Source organism: Heterocephalus glaber, unplaced genomic scaffold, assembly GCF_053883595.1.
Source record: "Heterocephalus glaber isolate CG9 unplaced genomic scaffold, H.glaber_assembly_v1.0 deba00001504, whole genome shotgun sequence".
Taxonomy (NCBI): Eukaryota; Metazoa; Chordata; class Mammalia; order Rodentia; family Bathyergidae; genus Heterocephalus; species Heterocephalus glaber.
In genome coordinates, this window is record NW_028258324.1 from 18,446,148 (window position 1) to 18,460,220 (window position 14,073).

The following is a 14,073-nucleotide window of genomic DNA, read 5'->3' on the forward strand; positions in this document are numbered from 1 at the left end:
GATTTAGCTCAGCGGTTCCGCTGCCTGCCTCACAAGCGCAAGGTCCCACGTTCGATCCCTGGTGACCCCCCCCCCCAAAAGTAGGTAATAAATGTCTTCCAACACTGCTTTTTTTTTCTTTTTACTTTTCTAGGTCCTTTGTACTCCTACATAACTTTTAAATTTCAATATCCAATTCTTCATTTATAGCAAGTATACAAAGACCTGAACTTTTATATATACCTTGTGTTTTCTAATCCTGCTAAATTCAAGTACAAGTTCTAGGGGCTCCTAGAGATTTCTTAGTATTTTCTCTGTAGATGATCATTTCATCTACATATAAAGACTTTACTTCTACCTTGCCAATCCTATGCTAATTATTTCTTTTTATTGCTAGACTACTTTGGTTTGGGCCTAGGTTTCAAAGTTTAATGGACAGATGACGAGTAGGCATATCTGCCCTTGTTCCCCACCTTAGGGAGAAAGCATTGGATCTTCTCCATTCATATAAGGCATTTTTGCTGGAAGTATGGAGTACATGTCTTTAATCTGTTGAGAAGTTTCTGTTCTACTTCTAGTCTCCTGATAGCTTTTACCATGAACAGCTGTAGAATTTAGTCCAATATTTTTTCTCCAACTAGTGACAGGATCATATGACTTTTTCCTTTCCTCTGTTCAAATGACTTCTGGGGGTGGATCTTCCAATGCTGAACCAACACTGCAATCCCTATAATAAAACCACTTTCAACATACTGCCAGATCTGACTTCTAATAGTTTGTTTTGTTAAACAAATTTTTATCTATGTTCATACATTTTTCTTCTATTATCTTTAACCAGTTTTAGTATTAGCACAATGCTGATTCCTAAAATGAGGGGAGATGCATTCCTTTTTTCTGCTTTAAATGTTTGATATAATTTATCAGTTAAAATGTTTATGAGCCTGTTGTTGTCATATAGGTAGGTTTTCAAGCTAGGAATATACTTTCTTTAATAGGTGCTATTCAAATTTTTTATTTCTTCCAGAGTCAGTTTCATTAATTTGTCTTCCAAGGTACTTCTTACAAGTTGTCAAATTTATTTCAAAAAGGATTTTTGTAATATGCTTTCTATATCCTTTTAAATTCTGTAAAATCTGTGGTAATATCCTCTAAATTTTGATATTGTAATTTTAAAAATGTATAACTGATATTGTGAAATAGGAAGAAAAGGTCTAAAGGAGTAGGGGAAGTGGGAGGAGTAGGGGAAAGGAAAGAAGGGAAAAGAAAAAAATATGAGAAAAGGAAAAAAAATGGAAACAAATTCTTCGCAAATAGAGAAGGGTGGAGGGGGTGAAGGGAGGGCAGGGGAAGGGGAAAAAAATTAAGAACCAAGATACATCACGTACAGGTACAAGATCCCAATGATGAATGTAACTATATTTTATATCTAAAATGTATCAATAAACTTAATGGAAAAAAAAATAAAGAGTTCAAAGTAATCCTGAGCCACACAGAGACCCAGTCTCAAAAGGAGTGGGGATATAGCTTTCTGGTAGAACACTTGGGTTTAATTCCCAGTATCAGGAGGAAAAAAGAATTAGGACAGCATGACTTAAGAATTAGGAGAGAAGGGCCAGGGATTTAGCTCAGTGGCACCGTGCCTACCTCACAAGTGCAAGGTCCCGAGTTCGATCCCTGGTACCAAAAAAAAAAAAAAGAATTAGGAGAGGGAGCAGGCTCTTTTTTTTGCAGCTCAGTAGTAGAACATCTGCCTAGCACATACAAGATTCTGGATTCTATCCGTAGAACCACAAAAAGATAAATAAATAAATTGAGAGAACGTGAACAGAACAATATAAAGAATTTCAGTTGACTACAAAATCAGTAATAACAGGTAACATATGCATTACACTCAAATGTCAGGGACCATTCTGAATACTTTACACTTCTACATTAACTTTTTAAACAATTTTATGAGATATGTAATATTATTAACCCCATTTTACAGATGAGAAAACTGAAGCTCAGAGTTAATTCAGGGTCATCTAGTCAATAAATTGTAGTGCTAGGGTTTAAAGCCAGGAAGGCTAGCCGAGTTTACCTTCTTCACCAGTATACATTATTAAGAAGTAGTGGGATGTGGTTGCCAAAGAAGCAAATCTACTCCTAAGTATATGCTTTTAAAACCAGAGAGGTAACTTTCATCTTCTATACTAGTTAATGCCTAACTTTGTATAACCTACTTTTAAGAATATGGATTAACTAAAACAAATCCATAAGTAAATTATAAATACTGTGAAGAGGTTCAAATGAAAACAATGACCAAAAAAAAGCCAACAGAAGAGGCTATTTTGCCAAGAGAAGCACCAGTGGATGTATTCTCTTCAAATATTTGAAAACTTACAATAAAAAGAGACAATACATACACAATGAGACCATAACTTCCAGTTCAGCAAAAAGAAATAACCGGAAGATTTAGAGTTGTCCAAATAGCTTGGCCTCAGAAACTATAAATCATCTCTCCAGAACAATATACAAATTCAAATAATTTTGCAAAACATTCCCAAGGATTCATAAACCTACTTTTAAAATCTATTCATGCCCCACACCTAGACAGTCATATGTCTCAGGTCAAAATGGAAAGCATCCAAGTATGAAGTGGCAAGTATATTTAATCATCTTTAAAATCTATTGCAACCTAAAAACCCTCTCAATCTATTCTTTCTAATTTCTTCTGAGATCCATTATGATAAATTGTGCAATGAGCTTAAAAGACAATGAAAAGATTATACATGCCTTTCCAAGCTGTACTGAGAGCACATAGCTCAGTTACAATTTTGGCTGCAAGGATAAAACTTGCATCTTGGGCCAGGATTTAGCTCAGTGGCACCACCTCTGCCTCAAAAGCTCAAGGTCCCGAGTTCGATTCCAGATACCAAAAAAACTTGCATGTGCCATCCAGGGAATATACATTCACAAGAATAGGGTGGGGTATTGATTACATAATCACAGAATGGTAGTAGGAAGTACATTATTACACACTAGAAAAATTCAATTTTCCTCCTTAATTAAGCAACTAAAAATGAAAAAACAAAAGAGTTTAGTAAATCTTGGCCCTTTATAAACAATTCAGCGCTTCAGTGCTGAACTGCAATTGTACTGCCAGAACAGTGTTACAGACAGCAGGTCTGCCATTAGACTAGACTAGTTCCAGGCACAAGATGTTCTTTACAAATAACACACCCAGTACAAAAGTGCGATAGAACCTGGGGTCTGGGCATTGGATTTTTTCTCCTGGTGCTATTTGAGACTGGCCAGACGTAAAGATTAATTATAGTAATATGATAGTGATAATGCTTAAACTAAATTATAGCCTGACTAATTATATGGAAAAACAAGATGCAATGCAGATAAATTAAACTATATTTAATTCTGAAGAGACAAGGTCATGATTGCACCATAGAAAACACATGAATGTCAACTATATTTATTAGGTGAAGTTTATTTCAATCCTATAAGAGAGTACAATATAAGGAACCCAGAAAAATAAATTAGGCTGTAGCTGGGTTGCACACTCCTGTAATCCAAGCATTCTGGGAGGCTGAGGCAGGAAGATCCCAAATTCAAGTCCAGCCTGGGCAAAAGACCCTGTCTAAAAAAAATTTTAAAGGCTGGGGACACAGCTCAGTGCAAAGGACCTGGGTTCAATCTCCATCACCGGAAAAAAAACATTAAGATGTAGAAGTCAAATGAAAAGGCATAAAACTACAATGGGAGAGAGAATGGAGAAAGGGAAGAATGAGCTATGACTTAGTAAAGGAAAGCAAGTAACTGAGAGAGTCTGAGCTTCTGAGATGGAATGTGGAAAAGTATTCAAGGGCTCAAAGGGAGTTTCAGCAGTGAAAACTGAAAAAACATAAGCTTATTTACTGTTTCAACAGAAAAAGAGAAACAATACGGAATCCCTTGCTGAACCAACATCCATGGTAGTTAATAAAAATGCCTAACTCCTTTCAGTGCAGGGCACTTAATACGCGCTGAGCTTTGTTCCAAGTGCGTTCTAAAGATTAGTCCCTTTTCTCCTCCCAATTCCTTGCCCTCGCAACTATTTTTTTACATATGAACACACCGAGCTCACAAGACCCAAGGGAATATGTGCTGAGCTTGCGTCCCCTTCGCAGTGGTCTTTCTCTGCGAGATCCCACAAAAACCTTCCTACTGCTCTAAGAAGAGAGATTATGGTTTCCAGAATGTCTCAAAGGGGCTGGGGATTTAGCTCAGTGGTTCCAGCGCCTGCCTTGCAAGCACAAGGACCCGAGTTCGATTCCTGGTACCAAAATACAAAAAAAAGTGTACGACCAGAATGTCTCAAAGGACTCTGGGCCCAAAAGAAGTAATCCTTTGAAAGAAAAGTTCCCTTAGGGAGGACGCGAGGTTCAGGTACACTAGGCTTTGGAACCCTAAGAAACACCTGATGGAGACGGAGGTTGAGGATCAAGAAAGCAGGGAAAGTCAGAAAACCAGATTCGGAAGCCATCCTTTTCCCGACGAGGCAAAGTATTAAGTAACCGTTCCCCTCTCCCACCAGGCGTGATGCAGGGACGTTACCTCCCCAAATCATCTGCGCGGTAGCGGGGTAGCACCCGTAGGAACAGAGATGCGATTCCGAGGACCAGGGATCCTCAGGCTCGGGGAGGGAAAGCTGCCGGGGCAGGCGCCGGCGGGTCCAAAGGCCCCAGGCGCGCAGGCCCGCAGGCCCGCACCCTTGCCCCGGACCTTACCGCCGCTGGGAAGCGGAGGACCAGGCGGCCGCGAGACTGTCGGGCCGCGCCTCGGGTGAGTCTTCAGGCGCCGCCGCTTCTCCGGCGCCAGCACTTGGCTACAGCTAGGTCCCGGCGGACTCACACCCAGAGATCCAGGCTTGTCGGGTAGAGGGCCGGGACTTCCAGGCCCTGGGACGCTGACCGTGCGCGCACCCTCGAGCCTACCCAAAGAGAAAGAGGCAGGGCGCGCCCCGGGTGCCAGGCAGCGACGGCGGCACAGCCGACACCGCTGCCAACTCCACCGCCCTCACTCCACCGCCCTCACTCCACCGCCCTCACTCCACAGAGCTACAGCCCCGCTTCCCCCGCGCAAGCTTTGGCGGCGGAGCAGCACGCTGTGAGCCGATTGGCCGGCAAGATGCGTGAGGCAAGGCGACGCTTCCCACGGATTGGCCTGGCCGGCAGTGCGTGCAGGGAGTAAACAAACCCCGCCCCCAGGCTTCCCAAAGTGGGAGGGGGGCCGCAGGAAGATGGGCGGGGCCTCGAGTGCTCGCCGCTTTTGCCCTGGTCTCTCCACCCGCTGGTGAGCGCCCGGCAGCTGTCGCGTCATTAATTCCCCACCCCCCCAGCCTAAAATTCAGAAACACGCCCTTCCTCCTGCTCCATCTTTTACCCCTCACCACCATCCCGCCCCGGCTCCAGGGTGTGAATCTCTTTTCCATCCATTCCCATAGCAGGAAAACCATGGAAAGAGGGAAACGAGGTCGGTTAATATCTCGATCCCTGGGCCTTTGATAGGACGGAGACGGGGACGACGTGAGTGAGGCCGTGTGGGGCATCTTGAAATTGTTCAGACAATGGATTACAGTCCACTGGGGATGTGGACGTTCTTCAGTATCCAGGCAAGGTAAAATCCAAACCAGGCTAGGTCATCATGTCACGTGGAAGCTGAAGACAGAATCTTTAGCTACATACACCCCGGACACCTGTCCATTTAGATCAGAATTAAAGATCTTGTCCGTTCGTGCACAGATAAAAAAAATCCTATGTGAACCGCTCTGTGGAGGTTCAGAGATGAGGTGGGAGAGTTTGACTTTAAAATTAATTAGTTCTTTGTCATTTCATTCTGTTCAAATTTTATAGATCTTCTGTACGCCAAACACTATCCTTTTTTTTTTTGGTACCAGGGATGGAACTCGGGTCCTTACCAAACACTATTCTTGATGTTGGGGATACGCCAGAGGACAGAATATAGACAAAACCTCCTGCCTTCGCTGACATTACATCCCAGAGAGATCAAAAAGATGATATGCAAAAGAAATAAAGTAAAAACTATGTTACTTGCTGGTGTGTGCTGTGAAAGATGGTTTCAGTCTTCAATAGACTACACTGAGAAGTGCTATTTAAGCAAATACTTGAAGGAGTAATCTTTGGATCTTTGGAATATAATGGAGAGACAATTTCTGCACAATTGTTCACAGATAAAGTTCTCAGAGTCCAAGAATACCAAACGCAGCACTTAACAGATAATCTAAAATGCAAAAAACTCTAAAGGAGTACTTATAGTTTCCAGTGTATTAGTCAGCTTTTCTGTTGCTGGGAGAATATGCCCAACACCCACAATTTAAAGAAAGAGAGGGTTAATCTGGCTCTTGGTTTCAGAGGTTTTAGTCCATGGTCAGTGGGCTCCAAGACAGGAATACTGTGACAAAAGGGCAAGGCAGAACAATGCTGCTCACTTCCTGGTGGCTAGGAAGCAGAGCAGATGAACAATACCACAGAGGAAGGGGGACAAGGGAGCAGACATAATACCAAAGATCATACCTCCATGACCCAACCAAACACATCCAGAAGTGTGCTTTACTAATGGTGGTTCTCAAGCCAGTCAAGTTGACAATCCAACTTAATATCTAGTAACAAGTCAATAAAGATTTAGTTGCCACAAGAAATTTTATTAAGATATTACATTCACTTTATTTAACAAGTTTTTATAACTGTAGATACAAAAGATACAAATATTCTCACCTCCACGCAACTTAGTCTAGAGAGGAAGATGGGCTATAAACCACCTCAATACGAAATACCAACCACCATAATTGGAAGTAGACACAGTGCTTGGGTTAATGTGGGGAAAATAGTGGGTGTTGAGGAGCTGTAACTCTTCCCCAATTTGGGAGGTATATAAAGAAAACTTTATAGAAAACTCATTACTAAATTTTAGGGTAAGATAGCTATGAGGGATTCCATAACCTTTCTAAGGTGACAGCTTGAAGACAATTTTAAGTTGAACCATATGAAATCACAGATATTTGGCATTTTTTATATGGCTTGCTTTTTGCAGAGTTAATTTGAGGCTTTTATATAATACAAATAGTAGGTGTTGAACAAATGATGGCAATTATCATTCTATAGTATTGCTTCTGAAAAAAAAGATTTGAAAATCAGTGTTTCATAATACCTTCCAGTACTATAAAGTAAAATAGGCAATAAAAGCTTCAAATTTTCCATATACTAGTTTGATCTAGCTGTGAATTTCCATAGCCTAATCAAGAGTATGCTGAGAAAGACAGTGAATGCTAGTTTCACAGCAGGCCAAGAAATTCAGAATAAGGAGGAACAGCTTGGTTTTGAAGCCAGAAATTCAAAGTTCTCCAGAACAAAATAAACTGTTGGGTTGCTATAGGGAAGAAAATTCATGTAAATCAATTTTTCATTCCCACTCATAGTTTCAATTTAGCAATTTGCACAATAGTCAGCTGTCTGTCTTCCTTCTCATTCCCCATTAAGGTATCTTATTTCCTTTGAGAAGGGAAATAAAGCCACCACCATCTCCAGTGCCAGAGAGGTGGTGTCTGAAATGTGGCAGCACACTTACTGATTCAGCAAACACTTGTAAACAGTATGTGGCAAGAACTGTGCAAGGCATGGAAGACAAACACCAGTGTCCAAAGAGCTATCTTCATTGATGTTCCTTGTGTGTGGAACATCAATGTTCCCCAGCTCAACCACAACCCACCCTCATATGCCTTCTCATCTCAATTTAAGTAATACTTTCTCCAGGAAGCTACCCTTGACTCCCCATCTCTACCTCTTTTCTGATAAAATTCCCTTTGCCTTTCTGTTTTGTTTAATTCAGGTTCTAGCTCTGTAGTTTAGGCTGGCCTCAAACTATGTACCCCAGGCTGGCCTCAAACTCACAGCAATCCTCCTGCCTTAGCCTCCCAGGTACTGGGATTACAGGTGTGCGCTACCACACCCGGTGTCTTTGTCTTTCTAACACTCACTAAATATGCAGTTGCTCACTTGGTATCTGTCTCCCATTGGACTGTAAGCTCCTGAGTCAGTTATGTCACTCTGTTCACTATCATGTCTTCAAGAGAAGCTCAGTACATTTTTGGTGTCATTATTGGATGGATGAGAGTGCCACAGCCCAGCACAATTTGAAAGAGGAGAGAGGAGTAAGTAAAGTCTCTACTTGTAAATACGTGGGCCATAGAATCACCATCAAAGAGAGTCTGTGAAAAGGTCTGTTAGTTAAACCTGAGTTATTTCCACATGCTGCATTTCTGCTGGATGCTGCTTTTGCAGGTGCAGTTATAGGACTCCCGGGCCAGTGTCTCTCAAACTTCAATATCCCCAAGTTTCACCTGGGGAACCCTTGTTGCAATGTATACTCTAAGGTGAGACCTAGATTCTGTTTCCAGGAAGCTTCCAAGGGATGCTGGTGCTGCTTCGCCACCCAAACAGCACAGTGAGTAGCAAAGTCTTTATTGGCACCACTTTATCACACAGAAAGATCTGCTGTCAGGACTGTTCCAGATATGTCTGTTTTTTTATTTAAATCCTCTTTTACATCTAGTCCATCCAGTGACTGATAAAAGAAGTAATACTTAAGAGAAAAGTATTAAATCTAGGGTCTTGTCTTCCAGAGGCAGTCCTAGTATGTAAACTAATCACCATTAAGAGATGGGGTCTCTACCTAGTTCATTTCTGGAAGGACTGGATGTTAGGGAACTAGAGTGATTTCACAGTCACCCTTCACAAAAGTAACCTTTTCTTAATATCAAGGCTTTTGTGTGTGTGTGTGTGTGTGTGTGTGTGGTGATGGTAGTACTAGGGATTGAACCCAAGGCCTTTTTCCCTGAGCTACATTCCCAGAACTTTTTTTTTCTTTTTGTTTTTGAAACCAGTTCTTGCTAAACTGCCCAGACTAGGCCCTAATTCACAGTCCCCTTACCTCCGCCTCCTAGAGTGCTGGGATTACAGGTGCGCGCCACCATGGCCAGCTAGTCTTTTATGATAAAATATCTTATTATTCATGTCTGCCTGTAATCCCAGATCTTTGGGATGCTGAGGCAGGAGGATCACAAGTTTGAGGCTAGCCTGGGGAACTTGGTGATATCTCAAAATACAAAATAAGAAGGATTGGAGGGAGATGTAGCCCAGTAGTAAAGCACCCCTGGGTTCAATCTCTGGTACTAAGAAAAAAATCATTCTAAAAAATACAAACCAAGTGTGAGGTATAAGCTGGGGGTATGGAGCTCAGTGGGAGAGCACTTGCCTAGCATGTGCAAGACCCCAAGGAAAACAAAAAGAATGATAAGCTATCAGGTATTAGCTTATGCAACAGAATCTTAACACTATTGGAACCTTACCTGTACCTTCCAATGAGTTCCTTTATGTTTCCCTTCCCAAAATAACGTCTTGAATTTTGTTTAGAATTTCCTTATTTTTCTTTATGTTAACAAACATGTACATGTCTTCAAACAATATCCTGTTCAGTTTTTCATGTTTTGAACTTCACATACTTAGGTTCGAAATTTCTTCATCTGCACATTACATTTTGGCTCAATACTTTGTTTGAAAGTCACCTGTCCTGGGTATATCTAAATGGGTGTTCATTTCCACTGATGTCAAAATAATAAAATTACATAATAATTCTCTTATTGATAGACATTTGGGTTTTTACCCCCTTTTCTATTTTTTGTTTTTGCTTTTTATTTTTCAGGACCTTGTACTTTCCAGGCAGGCATGGCGCCACGAGCTACAGCCCCAGCACCCCTTCTCTGTTTTGATGTTTTGAAAAGTCCTGTACACGTCCCTTTGTACATGTGAAAATTTCCACAGGGCCTTAAGTTGGTAGAAGGGTGAGAGTCATGGTATTTGACCACTGCCAGTGCACAGATAGCCTGCTCTCCTTCTCCATAAACATCCTGACAGAAATCTTTATATACAGGTGGTTTATTTGGGGAGATGATTCCAAAGAACAGGAGTGGGAGATGGCAAGGATAAAACATGAAAGAAAAGGCAACCCTGGATGTGCTGGTGATATCATCACTGCTGGAGGTTCCCAAGGCTGTACCCTGCAGGGGCCTTACCTGTGAAGAGCACACTTCAGAACTGTCCACCTGAGGGGTACCTGACAGGTGCAAGAGGAGCAAAATCACACACTGGAAAATTCCCATTCCACTGATTACAAATTGCTTGTCTTAGTTACTTCTTATTGTTGGGACAGAATACCTGACACCAACTTAAAGGAGGAGAGGTTTATTTTGGCTGACAGTTTCAGAAGTTTCAGCTTGTGGTTGCTGGCAGACTTAAATGCAGAAACACATGGTGGAAGGGCCTGGTAGGGGAAAGCTGCTTGTATCACGGAGGCCAGGAAGCAGAGAGATAAGAGAGGAGCCAAGGAAGGAGCACACCCTTCCAGGTTACACCCTCAGCAATTTGCCGCCCCTGCCAGGCCCCACTTCCCAGTGGCACATTTAGTTATGGATTCATTAGTGGATTAATCAAGTAGAGTGCCCCCATGATCCAATCACCTTCAAAAAATTCCACCTCTGAACAGGGGAAATTGGGGGTAATTTTAGATCTAAACCATAACACTAAAGGAAAGAAGGGACAAGAAAAAAAAGAGAGAAAATCACAGAAAAAAAATGGAAACAAAGCTTTTGTAAATAAGGAGGATGGGGAAAAAGAGGCAAGATATATACTGGTACAAATTCCCTATAGTGAATGTTATCATTATGTATATCTAAAATGTGCCAATAAGTGTTTTTCTTTAAGAAAAAAAAAAAAGCTTTGCGCAGTGGCAGTATCATAGCCAATGAGGTTTATCCAAGGCGCAATTATTGCTAATTGGGAAAAAAAGCCATAACACTGCACTTTAAGGTGTCAACACTCTAGCACTTCGGATTTGAATATGGATGAAAACACAAGTAGGTTCAGACAAGTATTCCAAGCTGAGGCAGAGAAATCCCGACTCAGAAAGCAGATGCAGTAAGGCAAGGTGAGACAAAAGGCTGTCCGGTTACAACTGGACAGCTGATTGCTGCAACTCCAGCTGGAATAAAAAGGTGGACCAAGGGGCGGGAGTATAACTCAGTGGTGCCCAGGATTCAATCTCCAGCACTGGGACTGGGGAGTGGACCAAGATGTGAAGTGGGGCAAAAAGTGACCAACACTGAGATCACTAATTGAGTAACAAATGGAGGATGAAATAGCTCTTTCATACAGAATTCCAGGGAATAAATTAAAAGCACTGGAAATAGAAAGTCATCATTACTCTGCAAACCACAGGAATGACTGCTGTAAAAAAGAACTACCCATGGACTCTACACTAGTGAATGGAAGTGTGATGGCAAACAGAATTATTTTTTCCTTTGGATGAGGTCTTACTAGTTTGCCCGAGTTGGTCTAGAACTCCAGGGCTCAAGCGATCCTCTCATCTGTCTCCAGAGTAGCTAGGACTGCAGGCATGCATCACAGTGCCTAGCTGGCATTCAGGACACTTACATGCTCTTAAAGCATCTCCTCACAAGACTCTTGATAATGACAAAGGGGAAAACCTGGCAGATAACACCTTCATCAGATGGCCAAGGTTTACATCATCAGTAATAATTCATATAGCTTCATGATAGGGTGCACTGAGGCCACAACATCACTCCTTACAAAAATGTAGACTCTTAACCTAATCACAAGAAAACATCATACCAGCTAGCATCTAGGGCTATTCTATAAAATAAATGTCAGTACTCTTCAAAAACATCTACGTCATGGAAGAAACACTGAGAAACTGTCTCAGATTAGAGGAAGCCAGGATGACATGAAAATTAAATACAACATGAGACCCTGAATTGAATTCTGAACCAGAAAAAAGGACATTAGTCAGAAAATAGGCAAAATTCAGTTCCCTGTGGTAGGGTACTGGCCTAGAACAATCAAGGCCCTGGGTTCAATCGCCAGTACCAGCAAAATAATAATAATAATAATTTCCTGGAGGATGACACTGAGCCAGCTGGCTGTTGAGGGTAGGGGGACAGACCCTCCGCCCCCGAACCATGGCCAAGTTCATCCCTCCCCTTGTGAAAAGGCCCTGGCACTGAGGAAGGCTGCTGTGACTTACTCAAAACCTCTACTGGCTGCATTCTGGCACTGTGATAAGGAAACTGGTCCTTCTGATCCAGTCTTCATCCTTACAACTATTCAGAACCTGAAAAAAAGTCATCAGTGGTGGTTAAAACTGGTAGCTTCAAATAACTCACAATTAAGGAAGCTGTGCTGAATGATTTGGTGACCACTGAAGAGTAGATGTGGTCTTAAATCATAGAGATCATAGGCAAGCACACCACTGCTGGCTATAAAGTTTAAAGACTAATCTTTAACATATGATTATATTTATTATGAGTGTTCCTAGACCATGTATGAACAGACTACTATCCAAATAAAAATGTGTTAATAAAAAGAAAACTGGCAAAATTCAAAGAAAGTCTATAGATTAGTTAGTTAATACTTCTGTATCCATGTGAATTCCCTGGTTTGGGTAATTGTACTATGGCTATATAAGGTATTAACTAGGGAATACTAGGCAGGGGAATCTACTCTTTTTACAACTTCCTGTACATCTAAAATTATTTCAAAATAAAAGGCTAAAAAAAAAGTAGGGGATTTTTATTAAAATACAGATTCTCACTCATTTCTGAGATAAGGTCTGAAATTCTGCTTTTCTCAAAAAGTGACGTTGAGACTTCAGGTTCCAATTACATCTCAGTAGCAAGACTACGGTATAACTAACATATAATTACCTGCGCACATTTAAAATGAGCGTGGGTAAATGTATATATCCATGAACCAATTGCCACAAAGACAATGAGTTTAGGGTTGGGAGGCAAGTCTCCATAGGTATCTCATTTCTGCTTGCCTTGCAAGCAGAGGCACTGTGGCCTTTGCTGTAAGGTAGAGCTGGTGTCTCCCTCCAAAGCACAGGGAAATTCTGCTTAACTATCCAATACATTAAAAATAATTTCCTTGGGGCAAGCACTGGGCAGATTTACTTCCAACCCATTACAACTCAGGTTTTTGTTTTACCTGTGCTTCCTCAGCTGTACCACAGAACACTGCAGCACAGCACCAACCCACACTGTTCCAGGTATGACTTGGAGAGGCCAGGAAAACCCATGCAAGCGTGAAGATAATTGATGCTCACTATGCCATGAGTCGTCAAGGGCTTAATCTCTGACCTTGGAGTCCCAGGTTTTTTGTCAGTGTTCATGAAACTGTGGGAGGGTAACTTGTTAGTTTCCGGGTGTAGGACAATTTCATACTCTGCTCAGGCATTGGCAGTGGTTTGTGATGAAGCTGGGATGGTGCCGGAGATATGGATTTCAGGAAGGAAGAGAACATGAGCTCCTGGAGGTTTGGGAAGAGGATACTAAAGCCCCTTGGGATCTGGGAGCCAATACTCTTGGCCAAGTAGTTGGGAGGTGAGGGGACAGAAATTTGCCAAATCTAATGTATCTGGCTTATAATCTTCACCTTTAACGCACTGTTTTCCTAAAAAACAAAAAAACCAAACAATAAAAGTCCACTATTATTTGATAATCTCATTTCTTTTTTCCTACAATTTCCTTTAAATAAACCCATTTTTTAAATTATTGCTATATATGATCAAATAAACTTTAGGAAAGTCAGCTCCACCTAATGCCCATCATAATCTCCATAATGCCCCATTTTATTTTAGGTTAATGTTCTTGGAATGAAAAAAACATAATAAGCGGGCATAGTAGCAAATGCCTGTAATCCTAGCACTCTGGAAAGCTGAGGCAGGACGATCACAAGTTCAAACACAGCTTGGAGGGCCGGGGGGATTTAGCTCAGTGGTTCCACAGTCTGCCTTGCAAGCACAAGGTCCCAACTTCGATCTCCAGTACCAAAAAAACACAGCCTGGGTAACTTAGTGAGACCCTGCCTTAAAATTTTAAAATGTGATGCCGGATGTGGTGGTGCACACCTGTAATCCAAGCACTTGGGAGGCTGAAGCAGGAGTATTGCTGTGAATTTGAGGCCAGGATGG

General features: G+C 41.6%; 1 protein-coding gene, 1 long non-coding RNA gene and 1 pseudogene across 14 annotated transcripts in view; 2 read left to right on the top strand and 1 right to left on the bottom strand.

Moving 5' to 3' along the window:
• Tfdp2 (transcription factor Dp-2) overlaps positions 1-5,115 on the bottom strand; it is a 191,532-nt gene extending 186,417 nt beyond the window's left edge. For 4 of the 13 annotated variants that reach the window (XM_087186266.1, XM_087186258.1, XM_087186265.1 and 1 more), the window contains exon 1: positions 4,740-5,115. The gene's annotated coding sequence lies outside the window, so the exon portion shown is untranslated. Of the gene's footprint in view, positions 1-4,566 lie in introns of all 13 variants that reach the window. The other 9 variants (XM_087186259.1, XM_087186257.1, XM_087186263.1 and 6 more) reach the window with 7 other exon arrangements.
• A 195-nt stretch (positions 5,116-5,310) lies between these two features.
• Positions 5,311-6,061, top strand: LOC147825262 (uncharacterized). Its single transcript, XR_015440840.1, has 2 exons — positions 5,311-5,628; positions 5,909-6,061. It is a non-coding gene; the product is annotated as an uncharacterized LOC147825262 (long non-coding RNA).
• A 4,737-nt stretch (positions 6,062-10,798) lies between these two features.
• On the top strand, positions 10,799-10,922 carry LOC147825263 (U4 spliceosomal RNA; annotated as a pseudogene).
• The last annotated feature ends 3,151 nt before the right edge of the window (positions 10,923-14,073 follow it).